Source organism: Gopherus flavomarginatus, chromosome 3, assembly GCF_025201925.1.
Source record: "Gopherus flavomarginatus isolate rGopFla2 chromosome 3, rGopFla2.mat.asm, whole genome shotgun sequence".
NCBI lineage: Eukaryota > Metazoa > Chordata > Testudines > Testudinidae > Gopherus > Gopherus flavomarginatus.
Genome location: NC_066619.1, coordinates 25,338,326 through 25,355,850, shown reverse-complemented (window position 1 = coordinate 25,355,850; position 17,525 = coordinate 25,338,326). Strand labels below are relative to the sequence as shown.

At 48.8% G+C, this 17,525-nt stretch overlaps 1 protein-coding gene across 5 annotated transcripts in view; it reads right to left on the bottom strand.

Moving 5' to 3' along the window:
• Positions 1-17,525, bottom strand: part of RAI14 (retinoic acid induced 14) — a 148,622-nt gene that overhangs the window by 92,807 nt on the left and 38,290 nt on the right. The window lies entirely within an intron of this gene.

The window sequence follows — 17,525 nt, the reverse complement described above, 5'->3', positions numbered from 1 at the left end:
CTTTGTTTGCTCTATGCGAAGTCACAGCAACAAGATGGAGTTTGTAGCCCCCTGGGCAAGTCACGCCTATGATGATTCAGCTTTTTGCAGGCTGATGCCATTGTTTACTTTACAAGTTAGTTTGAACATTCCCAGGAAAGCTCAGATGTGGATTGGCGTCTTCCAAAGTCCATTGTCAGTTAAGTGTTTCTTGATTGGGCACTTACTGAGAATAGTCCTTTCTCAAGAAGCTAACCAAATGCTTCACTGAGGCTGCTTAGAATCAAATACACTGAGGGCTTGTCTACATCACAAAGTTGCAGCGCTGGTGAGGGGGTTACAGCGCTGCAACTTAGGAGGTGTACACATCTGCAGGGCATCACCAGCGCTGCAACTCCCTGTTCGCAGCGCTGGCCGTACTCCCGTTTTGTCTCGGGTGTAGAGGATCCAGCGCTGGTGATCCAGCGCTGGTAATCAAGTGTAGACACTTACCAGCGCTTTTCTTGACCTCCGTGGAATAAGCAGGTATCCCAGCATACCTGAGGAAGCCTCTGGTAATCAAGCTGGTCTTCCCCGGTTTGCTCTCGCGTTCCCCGAACCCCGAGCAAGCAGGTCTCCTTCCCTGCGGTTTGCAGGGTGGTTCGGGGAACGCGAGAGCAAACCGCGGCAAAGCTGGTCTCCTTCCCCGGTTTGCTCTCGCGTTCCCCGAACCCCCGAGCAAGCAGGTCTCCTTCCCTGCGGTTTGCAGGGGGGTTCGGGGAACGCGAGAGCAAACCGCGGCGAAGCTGGTCTCCTTCCCCGGTTTGCTCTCGCGTTCCCCGAACCCTCGAGCAAGCAGGTCTCCTTCCCTGCGGTTTGCAGGGGGGTTCGGGGAATGCGAGAGCAAACCGCGGCGAAGCTGGTCTCCCCCGGTTTGCTCTCGCGTTCCCCGAACCCCCGTGCAAGCAGGTCTCCTTCCCTGCGGTTTGCAGGGGGGTTCGGGGAACGCGAGAGCAAACCGCGGCAAAGTTGGTCTCCTTCCCCGGTTTGCTCTCGCGTTCCCCGAACCCCCCTGCAAACCGCAGGGAAGGAGACCTGCTTGCTCGGGGGTTCGGGGAACGCGAGAGCAAACCGCGGGGAAGCTGGTCTCCTTCCCCGCGGTTTGCTCTCGCGTTCCCCGAACCCCCCTTGAAGCCGCCCAACAGCGCTGCAGTGTGGCCACATCTAACACCACTTGCAGCGCTGGTTGCTGTAAGTGTGGCCACTCTGCAGCGCTGGCCCTATACAGCTGTACTAATACAGCTGTAACAACCAGCGCTGCAAAATTGTAGATGTAGACATACCCTTAGGGTATGGCTACACTTGAAATTTCAGAGCGCTGCCGCGGCAGCGCTTTGAAGTGTGAGTGTGGTCGGAGCGCCGGCGCTGGGAGAGAGCTCTCACAGCGCTGCACGTAAACCACATCCCTTACGGGTGTAGCTTGCAGCGCTGGGAGCGCACGCACTGATTACACTGAGGCTTTACAGCGATGTATCTTGCAGTGCTCAGGGGGGTGTTTTTTCACACCCCTGAGCGCGAAAGTTGCAGTGCTGTAAAGTGCCAGTGTAGCCAAGCCCTGAGATACACGTACATAGCCAATACTCATAACTTAAAATAAAAAAAAGATACAACCTTGTGCATACCATGAGAATCTATAAGATTTGCACTTCAAGGGAAGCTTGCTTTAAAGACTTCAAATAAAAACATTAGATGAAGAGACAGAGAATTGGCTTTTATGTGAAAAGTTCAGCAAATTTAAATTCTGTATGCTTTTATTTTCGCAGTACTTTTCCCCCAATACTACAAGTCCCATTTCAGTTTTAAAATTAATTACTAAGTGCAAAGTAAAATATACACTAGAATCTCAGCTATTAAAGGTGAACGTTTTTAAACACGGAAAATATCTTATCAAAAATTTCAAATGTATTTTACAACACAGTAGTCTTAAAAAATAATCAAATATTTGAAGAATCACTAATTAACTGGAATTAAGGGTGGAAAAAAAAACAGTTATTCTGATAAAGTTGCAAGTCTTGATGTCAAGAGATATAGGTGTAGCTGCTTATCAGCTCTTACAGAAAGAAGCTACGGTAAGAATCTCCTATCCCAGTGTCTAGTTAAGGAAATAAGTATTAATTTACTTAATTCCTGGTACTAGGTCTGAGCATCTACTTTGTATTTTAACCCTACATTAAGAGTTTTCTAACCCATGCTAGAACCTAGGGCTCTGGCATTCACACTGAAGTGCAGCAAGTGGATTGCAGATTGTTAGGATAGAGGATTAAAGGAAGGTGTTCCATGGAATTGTGGGATACTGTCTGCTCACTCTTGGGACCACAGTCAAGCAGGGCTCCATCTATACACTACAAAGCAATAGGGTTTGGACCCTGGGTCCCATCTTGACTCGAGCTCAGACCTTCCAACCCTGCAGGATCCTGGGCATGGGGAGTAAGTACAATAGGCCAGGGAAGGCTTAGCCTTCCTTGTCACTGCTCCCAACCTGCCACCGGACACCTGGGCTACGGTGGCCCTGGTCCTTCCCCGAGACTCCCACCGCCTCCTCCACTCCACACTCTCCTCCCTTCCCCCAGGTGCACCCCCCCCCACACCCTGCTGCTTGCTGCGTCCCTTCTCCTCGGGATGGGGGCAGGGAGGGGGGGAATTAAGAGGAACATGGAGAGCCAGTGGCCAACTGACTGAGGAGGCTTGGCCAGGTGCTGGGGGGAGCTGGCGACTCGGCCTAGTGCTGGGGGTGGCTCAGCCCAACCGGGGGGTGGCTCGGCCTGGCACTTGGTAAGGCTAGTGGTTCAGCCTGGTGCTTGGGGGTTGAGGCGGGGTTTGGTAGTGGCAGCTTGGACCGATGTGGCTGGGGCGGGTGGGTCGAGGCTCCTCTCTGGTTGTGGGGTCCCCTCAGGGCTTCTTTTATTAGGGGGGGGCTTTGGGGCTCTGGTGTGCAGGGCCTTGGGCAGAAGGGGTGAGCTGGTGGGCCAGCCTCCCCAAAGCAGGGATTCACCTGCCATCCATGGTCCTCGGACACTCGGTCCAAACCCTAAGTTAGCGCAATTGAGGTGTAGATGGGGGGGGGGGGGGTAGACTTGAGCCCAGGCTCAAGCATGGACTTACATTGCAGGGTAAACGTACTCTACTCCTGAGGGAATTCTGTGCCAAAAAAATTTAAAATTTTGCACACAGTATTTTAAAATTCTGCAATTTTTTTTCATATTTTATTGGTCAATCAGTAAATGTGGAAGCTTCAGCATGACAGTGGGGAGCACAGGCTACTGGCTCCATGGAGGTGGGAGATCATCCTGCAGCGACCTCCTCCTCCCAGGACACGGACTTAGTGGTGAGGCTGCACCCAACCCTGACCCAGTGCAAGGGCCAGGCTTCCGCAGACACACCCCGGGGCCCTGCCTCTCCCTGTCAGACACACCAGCTGTGGGCAGACAGGCTCCACCCAGCAGGACCTAAGTATGAAAGGGCTTAGAGGGGTGGGCTTAGATGGCCTAGTGCTGGGGGTGTCCAGGTATGGGGTGAGAGGGTTCTGTGTGGGGCAATCTGGGTGCAGGCAGTTCAGTGGGGGGTCTGGGTGCAGAGGGGAGCTGGATGCATAGGAGCTTGTTGGGTGCAGGGGCAATGGTACTCTACATGAGGGGGGTCCAGGTGAAGGTGGTTAGGGCTCCACCGGGAGTCCGGATGCAGGGGTCTCAGCAGGGGGAGTGGTCTTGGTGCAAGGGTCCAGATGCAGAGGGTTGGGGCTCAGCAGGAAGGGTCTAGCTTGGGGGGGGGTGAGGTGCGGGAGGTCTGGCGGGCAGATGGGGAAACAGCTCCCTGTTCAGTAACCCCTCCCACCACAGCTGAGGAGCAATGGGGCACAAAGTGGAGGTGGGGCAGGGGAGAGATGTGGCACTTGCTGCAGCCAGGGTTGGTTTCTGAGGGTAGAGTCTGACTCAGACCCATCTGCTCCTTAAAGGGGAAAATCCTGTCCTCCCCCATGTTCAGTCCAGCCGGGACTAGCAGCTGAGCCCAGCGTGGGGTAGAAGTCACCCACCAAGGCATCCCCCAGCACACCTACCCGCCCTCACCACGCCAGGGGATTTACCTCTCCACCCACTGCTCCGGGTGCCCAAAATGACGTACTCATCCTGCTGGGGAGGGGAACATAACTGCTCTTGCATGGAAGCAAATAAATCAGTAGGGGATACAAATTATGCACACATGCAGTGGAGTGGAATTCCCACAGGACTACTATCCTTATCCATATGCCTGGATGTAGGAGCCTCCTTTTCACAATTTTTGGCTAGACTGTTATAAGTTTTTTTTTAAACCCATGAAGTACTATTTACAAGATGTCCATTTCTGTTATGTTTCTAAAACATTCTTTTACATTCAGAAATCAGGGGGTTTGATTTGGGGGAAAAAATCCACAGTTAACATCATAACAGCCTTGCAGTTAGTTCAGATAAGTCCGTTTTGTGAAATCTTGGCCTTCCATCCTTATTTACACAGATTAAAAATGCTATGAAAGTCAAGTTTTCAACAGCCTATTACTTTAGGATACAAAAGTAATGAAGATGTTACCATCAGTGGCATACTTACTCGAGTAATACTAATTATACAGTTATGCTGAAGAATATGGAAACAAGTCCTCTACAACTTCCTTCAATGAGTTTTCATCTGCCTGAAAAGCAAAGAACTCCTGAGCATCTATAGACAACCTATGATGCTCTGACGATTGCACACTGGAAACAGTTTTCTCACAAGAGAAGAAACTTTTGGCTTGTGCTTCAAAAAGTCATTGTAAATTAAACCTCTGTGCTACAGCTGTGTGCTTTGCACTCTGATATTGACACAATACCTTGCTGCTGACTGCCTGCTCAGCCACTGAAGTGGTTTTACTATGTCTCTCTTGCAAAACCCCTCCATTAGGTCCGTTTCCTACAGGTCTCCTCCTCTGTCATTTCTCTGGACTGTAGAAGCTTGCATACTAATCTGCTGCTGCGTGGAATAGTGCAGAGGGCATTCCAGAATGTAAACATTAGGCCAAGGCTTCATTAACAGCATTGGAAGGTCACCTGCAACCTTTGAGTTGCATTTAAAACAGCTGTTAGTTTTATTTTCAAACATTGGTCATTTCAAGTTACAACCACAATCTGGGGAAGCATATATGATAAGCAGGATGGCACGACTCAAGCTTGATTTATCAGGATGGAAGAAACATTAACCAAAGAAAACACACTTGGAAGTTTTAGAAGAATACAGAGTCAACAATTGTTAATTTGCTATATTCTTACCTTTACTTTAGAACACATCATTAAATTTATTTCTATGCTTTCGAAAACAAACAGTTAATGTCAAACAGGAAAGCTGAAGTGAAAAGTGGATGACAGCCAGTCTCACTGAGCTTTATCAATGCGTCCCACACATCCTGACACAGTATACAAGCTCTACGTTACTGGAAGCACTAGCTACGCTGCTGCTATTTTGAGAGATCATATCTACAGACATGAATATATGACACAATTCTGAATATATTTCCAGTCAGAAATAAAATAAATTAACAGAGCAGGGGGTTGCTGTTTATGAGTCATAGCTTGACCACTATACGTAATTAAAAACCCTCCTCATGTTTACAATAGCTAGGTTTTGTAGATCTGGTGCAATGTTTCACATTTCATTTTTTTTTTTAAAATATAAGAATCTATTGTGTTCAAACAATTCATATTTTAGTCTCATAACAGTGATGAAAACCCAAAAGGAAGACATTGAAATCTAAAGCATTCTATGCATGTTTAGTTGGCTGTATGTGTACCCCCTCCTCTAGTTGGCTGGAGGGGAATCACTGGAGAGACAAGACAAGAAAAGAAAAGATTTGTTCCCTGTCTCATGGGCTAAGCGTTCCTCTTGATGCCCTCAGGCCCTTCTGGCCCAGGAAGCTTGGGACTGAACTCTGATCCCTTTTATAGGAACTATGAAGCCAATCTCACATGGACTATTTTTAGATTTAAATAATGAATTGGTCAATGAGCAGAGAGCTAATTACTTGTGTCTAATTACAAACAACGCATTGCTTCCATTACATTGGTGTAGTTGCTACTGACACATTTATTTTAGACAGAGCTATTGAGTTATACAAGTGACAGCCTGGTCGCCTAGGAGATCATTCCCAGCCAGCTCTGGCAGAACTCACGAGATATATATTTTACCCCATGTGGTATTTCTTTCAATTTGATATAATCAAGTTCTGTGTGTTTCTGCAGAGCAGACAGCAGCAGAGAACAATGGCCACAACAGCAGCACTACCATCGCCACCTTCCAAAGCATGTAGTACTTCAGCATGTGTTAGAATCATAGATGTGTAGGGCTGGGAGGGACCTTGAGAAGTCACCAAGTCCAGCTCCCTGCACTTCAGCAAGACCAAGTAAATCCAGACCATCTATGATAGGCATTTGTGCAACTTACCCTTAAAGGCCTCCAGTGCCTGGGATTCCACAACCTCCGTGGGAAGCCTATTCCAAAACTTAACTCCTCTTTTAGTTAGAAAGGGTTTTTCCTAATCTCTCACCTAAATCTCCCTTGTTACAGATAAAGCCAATTACTTCTTCTCCGGTCTTCATTGGACATGGAAAACAATTGAACACTGTATGCTTTATAACAGTCCTTAATATGTTTGAACACTTACCAGGTTCCTCGCAGTCTTCTTTGCTCAAGACTAAGGCCTTGGCTACACGGGCACTTTACAGCGCTGCAACTTTCGCGCTCAGGGGTGTGAAAAAACACCCCCCTGAGCGCTGCAAGATACAGCGCTGTAAAGCCTCAGTGTAATCAGTGCCGCAGCGCTGGGAGCATGGCTCCTAGTGCTGCAAGCTACACCCATAGAGGATGTGGTTTACGTGCAGCGCTGGGAGAGCTTTCTCCCAGCGCTGGCACTCTGACCACACTCACACTTCAAAGCGCTGACGCAGCAGCGCTTTGAGATTTCAAGTGTAGCCATACCCTAAGGGTATGTCCGGCGGGTAGTGATCAATCTATCAGGGATCAATATATCACATCTCATCTAGACATGATAAATCAATCCCTAAACGCGCTCCCCATCAACTCTGGAACTCCACTAGGGCGAGAGGTGGAAGTGGAGTCGACAGGGGAGCGGCGGCTGTCGATCCCGTGCCGCGAGGACGCAAAGTCAGTCAATCTAGAGATACATCAACTTCACTTACACTATTCTTGTAGCTGAAGTTGCGCATCTTAGATCGAATCTCCACTCCCCTCCTTCCCCCAGTGTAGACCAGGCCTAAGCATGCCCAGTTTTGGGGTTTTTTAGAACCTTTCTTCATAGGTCAGGTTTTCAAAACCTTTTATTTTTCTTGTTGTGGTGCAAGGGAAAAATAAGAGTGCACAGATCTTGGAACTATAGAAAGGAGCATAATAATTTAATTCTAAAATCTGTTTGCAGTGTTCTTGTAGCCTTGTTGGTCCCAGGATATGAAAGAGACAAGGTAGGTGAGGTAATGTCTTTTATTGGACCACATCTGAGGATATTTTTGGTTGGGTGTGGTGGTGATATATGGATTGTAAAAGCAAACCTTAGGCACAAATGCTCCTAGTTGAAGCAAATTCCAATCATTTGTGTGGTTTAATGGTTAAAAAACATTGGGACAGGGATATATGTTGAAATTACTATGAATGTCCATTTTAGAAAGGGCAATACAGTGAACTAAATTTGATGCTGTCCTTGCTAAATGGACCTTGAAAGCAACTAAATTTTTTATTTAGCAATATGTGGTGCCCTGAAATACCAGTGGCAGGATGCATCTAACAGAAATACAAAGTATGACAATGAATTCAATATCAACACATGCTTCAATCTATCTTTATGCAGAGGAAGAAATAGTTCTCTTGTACAAAGAGAGGTAGCAAAACTCGTTTTATTAAGCAGTCTGAAAGTGCAGTTCTTAGCAAGGACAGCTAGGGAAAGAGGAGCTTGTATATTGAAGCTATAAAAAGCACGTGCATGCACATATTTATTGGTTAGATGTACACACTATCCACTGCAGTTTTAAATAGTCACATATCCCATTAAGTATTAGTGTATGTAAATTCCCACAAGTTTCTTTCAAAGTTGCAGATCAATAACCAGCACTCGTCAGGTGAGTAGCACCCACAGATTATTCAGAACAAGGATGCAGATGTGTAGTTCGTTATTTAAAAGTCACGGAGTAGCAATTAAATATAAGAACTTTATGCCTCTTATATTACCTGTTTATATTACCGGATTCCAAGAATTTCTGCTGAATAGCAATCACTGACAATGAGAATAGAGCTGATGAAGTGCAGGTTTTGCCTCTTGCTACAGCATCTTGACAGACTCCTCCTGGTTCAAAACATACTAAATGCCTGTAGGTTTTTGTTGTTTGTTTGTTTTTTTTAAAACAATGGAATCTTTGCTACGAGCAGTTTTTAACAGTCAGTCAGGATCTGGGAACACGGTACCCATATGCTGCACTACCAAAGAGAACTTCTATATCTTCTAAACAGGGATATGCCCCTGGCTACACAGAGTGCTGGGGTAGTACCATGCCACACTCCTCAAGACCCTGAGGGCAGGGGGATATGCATTGGCTCCACTGCCCCCTACTCACAGATAATTCTGAATGCAATACCTAAGCAAAGCCACCTCTGTGACACTAAGCCAGAAAAGGTTAAGCAACTTGTAGCTACATGACCCAAATTCAGTGTTTAAAGACATATTAAAAAGTATATAAATGGTAATTAGGGGTATTCCATGTTAGATAAACTAGAGTTTTGAAATGTAGACTTGTATGGTTAGAGAACTGGAAGAAGAGAGTGATTATATTTGTCTATTTACCTATATCTTGTTAGATATTAACAATGTTACCAAAGAGTTCCTGTCTGTTACTATTTTCTATTGATTCAAAGATCAAAAGGGGATATTGACATTAAGAAGGAACTTGGGTGTAGTAATATCATTTACTACAAACTTCAAAGAGAAATATAGAATCAGAGAAGATTAATGTTGGAAGAGACCTCAGGAGGTCATCTAGTCCAACCCCCTGCTCAAAGCACGACCAACCCCAACTAAACCATCTCAGCCAGGGCTTTGTCAAGCTGGGCCATAAAAACCTTTGAGGATGGAGATTCCACCACCTTCCTAGGTAACCCATTCCAGTGCTTCACCACCCATCTATTGAAACAGTGTTTCTTAATATCCAGCCTAGACCTCCCACACTGCAACTTGAGACCATTGCTCCTTGTTCTGTCATCTGCCATCACAGATTCTTTGGAACCCTTCTTCAGGCAGTTGAAGGCTGATATCAAATCCGCCCCTCACTCTTGTCTTCTGCAGACTAAACAAGACAACAGTCTATGACCTGCTTAATGGATATTACCTTATGCTGATGAATGCAACTATGCATACATAGGAAATAGGAGGTTTTACTTCAAAGCCACAATGCTTCACCAATTCTGTCAAGAGGTTCCCAGAGAATTATAAAAGAACTCTTGTGCCCTGATCCTGTATCTCAGATCTGCTTAAGCTTCATCAGGAGAAGTCTGAGTCACAAGACTGAAGTCTCTAGCTCCAGTCTGGATAACCCTGATATTATTGTACATTGGCCTATATCCTATGGAACTAATTCTGGAAGAACTATTTGCAACTCTAAAGCTTACCATCTGTACTATGAAACTGACCTAAAAACTCTATATTTGTATGTATAATGATCTTTATACTCTTTTTTTAAAAATAAATTTTAGTTTAGTTAATAAGAATTGGCTGTAAGATGTATTTGGGTAAAATCTGAAATATTCATTGACCTGACGAGTAATGTGTCCGATCCATTGGGACTGGTAGAACTTTTAATATGATGAACAAGATTTTCAGTAATCCTCATCATATTTGACTTGGCAGTCTGGGTGACCGCCCAAGGCTGGATTGTTTTAAGGGAACTGTGTTTTTGGTTTCTGGGTAACCAGTAATGTATTGTAAAAGCTGTTTTGTTGCTGGCTTGGTGAATCTATTATGAAAAATAACCCAACACCGGGGCTACCATCTGCCCCATTCTTTGCAGATTGCTAAATTAGGGTAAACTCAGTGTGCCCCCTCTTCCTTAAATCAAAACTGAAAAATTCTCAAGCAGCATTTTTCTTACACTGCCTACTTGTGAAGTTGGATTATCATCAATAGAAATATTTCCTTCCAAGCTTAACACATACCACCACAACACACAATGTGCAGATAATATTCTCTATAAAAGGTGTTAATGTCTTCTATAGTTTCAAAGGAAAGCATTGATTTTAGAATGAAGGTTTCTCCCAAAGTAGGACTAGTCTTCCAAAGCTGGACAAGAAAGCCAGTTATCCCTGATATTTATACACAATTATAGATCCAACTCTGTCCTCCGATGGGAGTGTACATTTCCCATTGTTTTCAATGCAGCTAGAACTGTGCACATGTATTTCAGACAGAATTTAGCCTATGGATCAAATTTCAGAACCTCACAGATAAGGGAAGCATTATGTCCTGACCAAGAGGAGGGCTGTGTATTTGCCAGGCTGATATCTGTTCTGCTCTTAATTTGCTCCACTGCAGCTGCTCTAAAGAACACACAAGTTGAGAGTGCCTACATGAAAGTGCCTGCATTTCTTGTATTTCTGGTGGTCTCTTGTTTACATTTTCCCTATGGAAAAAAGATAGACTTTTTTTTTTTTTGGCACGGCTGCTGAAAATTAAAGGTCTCCATTACCGCCTGGACTATTATAATTCAGCACATGCTGCTTTGGTGGAGAAAAAGCATTTTTAAAATTTTTTTTGTGGAATAACTTCATTATGGAATGTAAAGCAGAGTTCAGATTTCAGTCGAAAATGGGAACCAGAGCTTATTTCATACCCTATTCAGATATACACTAATGAAGAAAGATCTGTGCAATTAGGCCTTCAGGTTCCTAAGAAAAAGCAATCAACTGGCCTCTTCATTATAGTGCCCATATTTTACAAAAGGCAGAATTATACACTGAAGAACAAAAGCCTGTTTAGTCCCACCAGCAGATTTAAACGCACATCCTGGCATTTGTTCCAGAATTTACTATCCTGCCCAAATATTTTCATTTTCAGAAATTACTAAAACACAGAATCACATCTGGTCTTTAGTACATTGTCTCTACTGCACTAGAGTGGCCTAACCCACAGCCCACTTGTGGCCCAAACAGCACACAGCTGTGGTCCATGTGACATCCTTAGGGCCATACGGGTAGCATATATGTTGTGTGGAGGCGGCTCACATAACACAGAGAGCTGCATATGCAGCCCACAATGGTAACTAAGTTGAGAACTACTGCACTAGAGCTGTGTCACTGCAGCTTTCACCGTGTGACTGAACCAATGAAAGCTGAAACGGTGTCGTGTGCTCAAATAAGACAGTACATCCATGCACAACAGTCCCTACAGTAACTGTGGGCACTGACCCGATGCACTATCCTACAAGTCCTGACAACACAGCTCCCTGAACTAAGCTAAAAATAGCTATTTGCATCCGTTTAGATCATTGGTTTGTTCCACTGCCTGATCTGAATGGTTCCATCTTGCACTGGCATCCATGCATGCATGAAAAAGGAAAGATACTATGAGCTCTTAGACCCTCAAAAGATTAGCATAAATATCATGATGGAGCATCATCAGCCTTCTCCCAAGCAACTGTTGGACAAGGAGGCCAAGGGTAAAGTGCAACTACTTTGGTGCCTGAGGTGTAAGGAACTCCATACTTTTCAAAATAAACCCCACCCCCCATTCCATTCTTATTTTGCATCTGAACTGTTTCCTTTTCCCCTATGTCTCCCCTGCTCTGGGCGGGGGGGATGGGTGGGAGGGGGAGCAAGGAAAATGAGATCGGAAAGAGTATGGTCCTGAAGAGAGAGCACTTGTCCTGGTAGCCCAGCTTCTGAAGAGTGGGGGGGGCGGTCTAAGATTGGGTATTTAGATCACTATGACTAGTTAAAGAGGCTCATTAAGGAGAAAAGAGAAATTGTGGATATGGACACAAGTCATTTTATAAGAATGCTAGAATTTATATAAATCCAAAATAAGATGGTTACTCACCTTTGTAACTGTTCGTCGAGATGTGTTGCTCGTATCCATTCCAGTAGGTGTGCGAGCCCCGCGTGCACGTTTGTCGGAGATTTTTACCCTAGCAACACTCGGAGGGCCAGCAGGCGCCCCCTGGAGTGGCGCTGCCATGGCGCTGGATATATACCCCTGCCAGCCCGTCCGCTCCTTAGTTCCTTCTTGCCGGCTACTCTGACAGTGGGGAAGGAGGGCGGGTGTGGAATTGATATGAGCAACACATCTCGAAGAATAACAGTTACAAAAGGTGAGTAACGGTCTTTTCTTCTGCAAGTGCTTGCCCATATCCATTCCAGTAGGTGATTCCCAAGCCTTACCTAGGCAGTGGGGTCGGAGCGAGACGTTGCAGAATGTAAAACCGCTGAGCCGAAAGTGGCGTCGTCTCTAGACCGTTGGACCAATGCATAGTGCGATGCAAAGGTGTGGACAGAAGACCAGGTGGCCGCGCGGCAGATTTCCTGTATGGGAACATGGGCCAAAAACGCGGCAGATGAGGCTTGAGCCCGAGTAGAATGGGCAGTAAGATGGCCAGTCGGAACATGAGCCAAGTCGTAACATGTCCGAATACAGGATGTCACCCAAGAAGCAATCCGCTGGGAAGAGATTGCCATGCCCTTCATACGTTCTGCTACCGCTACAAATAGCTGAGGTGAACGTCGGAAGGGTCTGGTCCCCTCGATGTAAAACGCGAGAGCCCTGCGGACATCTAAAGCATGCAGCTGCTGTTCCCGCCGCGATGAGTGCGGTTTTGGGAAAAAAAGACTGGCAGGAAGATGTCCTGATTAACGTGAAAGGAGGAGACGACCTTGGGGAGGAAAGCCGGGTGTGGTCGCAGCTGTACCTTGTCCTTATGGAACACCGTATACGGAGGATCCACAGTCAAAGCTCTAAGTTCTGAGACTCATCTAGCCGAGGTGACAGCCACTAGGAATGCTGTCTTCCAGGACAGGTGCAGCAGTGAGCATGTGGCTAAAGGCTCAAAGGGGGGCCCCATGAGCCTGGTCAAGACGAGGTTCAGGTCCCAGGTAGGGGCTGGTTGTCTGACCTGGGGACAGAGTCGCTCCAAGCGCTTAAGGAATCTGGAAACTATAGGATGGGAGAAAACGGAACCGCCAGCCTCCCCAGGATGGAAGGTGGAAATAGCTGCAAGATGCACTCTTAGCGAAGAGATCGCTAGACCTTGCTCTTTGAGAGACCATAAATAGTTCAAGATGGTGGGAACTGATACAGACTGCGGAACAAGGTCCTGCTGAGCGCACCAGTGACAGAAGCGCTTCCATTTTGCAAGGTATGTCGATCGCGTGGAGGGCTTTCTGCTTCCCAGTAGCACTTGTTGCACTGCGGCGGAACAACGCAGCTCCGATTGGCTTAACCAGCCAGCAGCCATGCAGTCAGATGAAGGGACTGCAGGTCCGGGTGCTGTAGCCTGCCAAAGTCCTGCGTGATCAGGTCCGGGCAGAGAGGCAGGGGAATTGGGTCTGACAAGACAGGATGAGCAGCATGGTGTACCAATGCTGCCTCAGCCAAGCCGGAGCAATCAGGATAAGGCGGGTTTTGTCCTTGCGCATTTTGAGCGGAACTCGGTGGACAAGAGGAAACGGTGGGAAGGCATAACAGAAGTGGCCTGTCCATGGAAGGAGGTACGCATCCGACAGGGAGCCCGGGGAGCGACCTTGCAGGGAGCAGAACACCTGGCATTTCCTGTTCTCCCTGGAGGCAAAGAGGTCTATTTGGGGAAAGCCCCACCTCCGGAAAACTGAATGGAGAATGTCCGGATGGAGAGACCACTGGTGCGTCAGGAAGGACCTGCTCAGATGATCTGCGATTGTGTTCCGGACTCCTGGGAGGAAGGAGGCCACAAGATCTATGGAGTGGGCTATGCAGAAGTCCCACAGTTGGATCACTTCCTGACACAAGAGGGAAGACCGCGTCTTTCCCTGTTTGTTTATATAATACATGGTCATTGTGTTGTCTGTGAAGACCGCAACACAACGGCCCTGTAGATGGCGCTGAAACGCTTGGCACGCCAGCCAGACTGCTCTCAGCTCCCGGACGTTGATGTGAAGTGTCAACTCTTGGGACGACCAAAAGGCCTTGGGTGCTCAGGCTCCCTAGGTGAGCGCCCCAGCCCAGGGAGGTCGCGTCCGTTGTTAGGGACATGGAGGGCTGGGGAGGATGGAACGGTCGTCCTGCACACACCCGGGAGGATGTTCGCCACCAGTCGAGGGAGCCGAGAACGCTCGGCGGAATTGTCAGAATGAGGTCTATGGCGTCTCTGCGTGGCCGATAGACGGAGGCGAGCCAGATTTGGAGAGGACGCATTCGCAGTCTGGCGTGCTTTGTGATGAATTTGCAAGCAGCCATGTGACCGAGGAGACCAAGCCAAGTGCAGGCAGAGGTTGTTGGAAAACGCTGAAGACTTTGGACAAGTGAGACTATGGCCTGAAACCGGTGTAGGGGTAAACTGGCCGTTGCAAGGTTGGAGTCCAGCGTGGCCCCGATAAACTCTATCCTCTGCGTAGGCACCAGAATGGACTTGTCTAAGTTGATGATCAGGCCTAGATGCAGAAAGAGGTCCTTGATAATGGCCACATGGCTGATGACTTGTGCCTCTGAGACCCCTCGGATAAGCCAGTCGTCAAGGTAGGGGAAGATGTGTATCCGACGATGGCGTAGAGAAGCAGCGACAACCGCCATACACTTCGTAAAGACGCGAGGGGCTGAGGAGAGGCCAAAGGGGAGGACAGTAAACTGGTAGTGTCGATGGTTTACCACAAAGCGCAGATACCTCCTGTGAGGGGGATAAATTGCTATGTGGAAATATGCATCCTGCATATTGAGAGCGGCGTACCAATCTCCGGGATCCAGGGAAGGAATAATGGTTCCCAGGGATACCATGCAGAACTTGAACTTTTTGATAATCTGTTCAGTCCTCGCAGGTCTAGGATAGGCCGGAGGCCCCCTTTCGCCTTGGGAATGAGGAAATAACGGGAATAAAACCCCTTGCCCATTAACTCCGCCAGAAAATCCTCTATAGCTCCGATTGAGAGGAGCTTGTGGACCTCCTGGATGAGGAGTTGCTCGTGAGAGGGGTCCCTGAAGAGGGACGAGGGGGGGAGGTGGAAGGCAGGGGGTGAAACAAACTGAAGATGGTATCCAAGCTCCACCGTGCGTAGGACCCAACGATCTGACGTCAACTGGGACCACGCCGGAAGGAACGGGGAAAGGCGGTTGTAGAACTGAAAGGGATCCGGGGAGGCAATTGGTACACTGCTCTCGGGCGCACCCTCAAAAGTTTGGTTTGGGTCCCGGCGTCGGTTTGGTGGGACCGGAATTGTTGCCCCCTTGTGGTCCAGACTGATGTCTGCAATTAGTGCGACCTCGTCTTCTGGCAAAGTCTTGCCGTGGCCGAGGTGGGGGGTAAGGGTGCTGCGGTTGGGAGCGGAAGGACCGTCTTTGAGTCTGGGGGGTATGCATTCCCAACGAACGCATAATCACTCTATTGTCCTTGAGGTTCTGCAGTCGAGGGTCCGTCTTTTGTGAAAACAACCCCTGACCATCAAAAGGCAAGTCTTTCACCGTATGTTGCAATTCCGGTGGCAGGCCGGACACTTGCATCCATGATATATGGCGCATGGCTATGCCAGAAGCAACCGTTCTGGCTGCCGAATCGGCGGCATCTAACGAGGCTTGTAAGGAGGTCCTCGCAACCCTCTTTCCCTCCTCCAGGAGTGCTACAAATTCCTGGCGGGAATCCTGTGGAACCAACTCGGCAAACTTCCCGACAGCCTCCCAGGTATTGCAACTGTATCTGCCGAGGAGGGCCTGTTGGTTCGCTATGTGGAGCTGGAGACCTCCAGCAGAATAGATCTTTCACCCCAACAAATCCATGCGCTGGGCCTCCCTAGATTTAGGCGCGGGGGCTTGTTGGCCATGACGCTCCCGTTCGTTGACAGACTGTACCACCAAGGAACAGGGAGCAAGGTGCACGTAGAGGTACTCATACCCCTTGGAAGGCACCATGTACTTCCCTTCGACCCCCTTGGCTGTAGGTGGGATGGAGGCCAGAGACTGCCAGATGGTATCTGCTCTAGCCTGGATCAAACGGATGAATGGGAGAGCCACTCGGGTAGGTGTCTCTGCGGACAAGATGCTAATCACCGCGTCCTCTACCTCTGGAACCTCCTCTACCGGCAGGTTAATATTCTGGGCGACACGCTGCAGAAGGTCCTGGTGTGACCAGAGGTCAATCGGAGGTGGTCCCGATGATGACGGCCCCGCTACTGCCTCATCCGAGGAAGAGGAGGATGACAGCCCTGGGACGAGTGGGTCCTGCACTGACGCCTGGTCCGGGGAGACCTCTGTCTCCAGAAGGTCATGCGGTTCCGGTGCGTGTGCACTGGTTTCCTCTGTATCAGCGGGGAGAGGCCAGCTGATGGTGGCCTCAGGCACACGGTGCTCTGAGTGACCTGAGCGTGATGGGCCAGACAGTTCGCTTTGGGCTTGATGATACGCCCAAGGTGTCCAAAAGGACCACTGATGAGGTCCGTGGTCCTGGCCATGGGCATGCGCATCCGAGTCCCCATAGGAGGCACTGTCCACATGGGAGGAGATGGATGGGTGACGTGAGGGCCACAGAGGAGCCAAAGACCCTTGGACCAGGTCTCTGCGTCCATTGGATTCCTGTCTGCGCGGTACCGGCTAACGGTACCGAGAGTCGTAGCGGTGCCGGGAGCGGGACCGGGACCTGCGACCAGCGTAGTGCCGGGAGGTCGACTAGAGCCTCGCATCGCCGTGCTGAGATCAGCTGCGAGAGGTACGGCGGTGCCAGGATCTGGACCCTGCCGAGAGTACCGTGATGGAGACCGGGATCTCGAGCGGTGCCACGAGTACGACCAGTACCGGGATGGAGATCGGTACCGGGACTGCGAGCGGAGCTGAGAGCAATGGAGGGACCGCGAGCGTACGCGGGACCTGGATTGGGACCGGCAGCATTGCACGGTGTCTGGCGACGATGGCCTCATCATGGCGGGCTTGCCCAGAGACTGAACAACCCGCACCAGCGGTGCCAGGGGTTGGGGCAGCTCAGGCTCCGTCAGAGCAATTAGCTCCTGAGCCGTGGAGAAAGTCTCCGGCATCGAAGGCACGACGAGCTCGACCACAGCGTGCGCTGGGGAGCTGGTAGGCACCGGACTCGACAGTTCCTGAAAGACCGGAATCAATGGTGCAGAGGCAAGCGGTGCCGCAGCAGTTGACGGTGCCGGGCGGTCCGCTTTAGATGTACACTCCGACTGCGGCGTAGATACAGGTGCCACAGGAGCCTTGTGCCTCTTGCTCCTCGGGGAGAGGGATCGGTGTCTGCCGGAGGGTTGAGCCAGTGAAGGCTGGTGCCGAG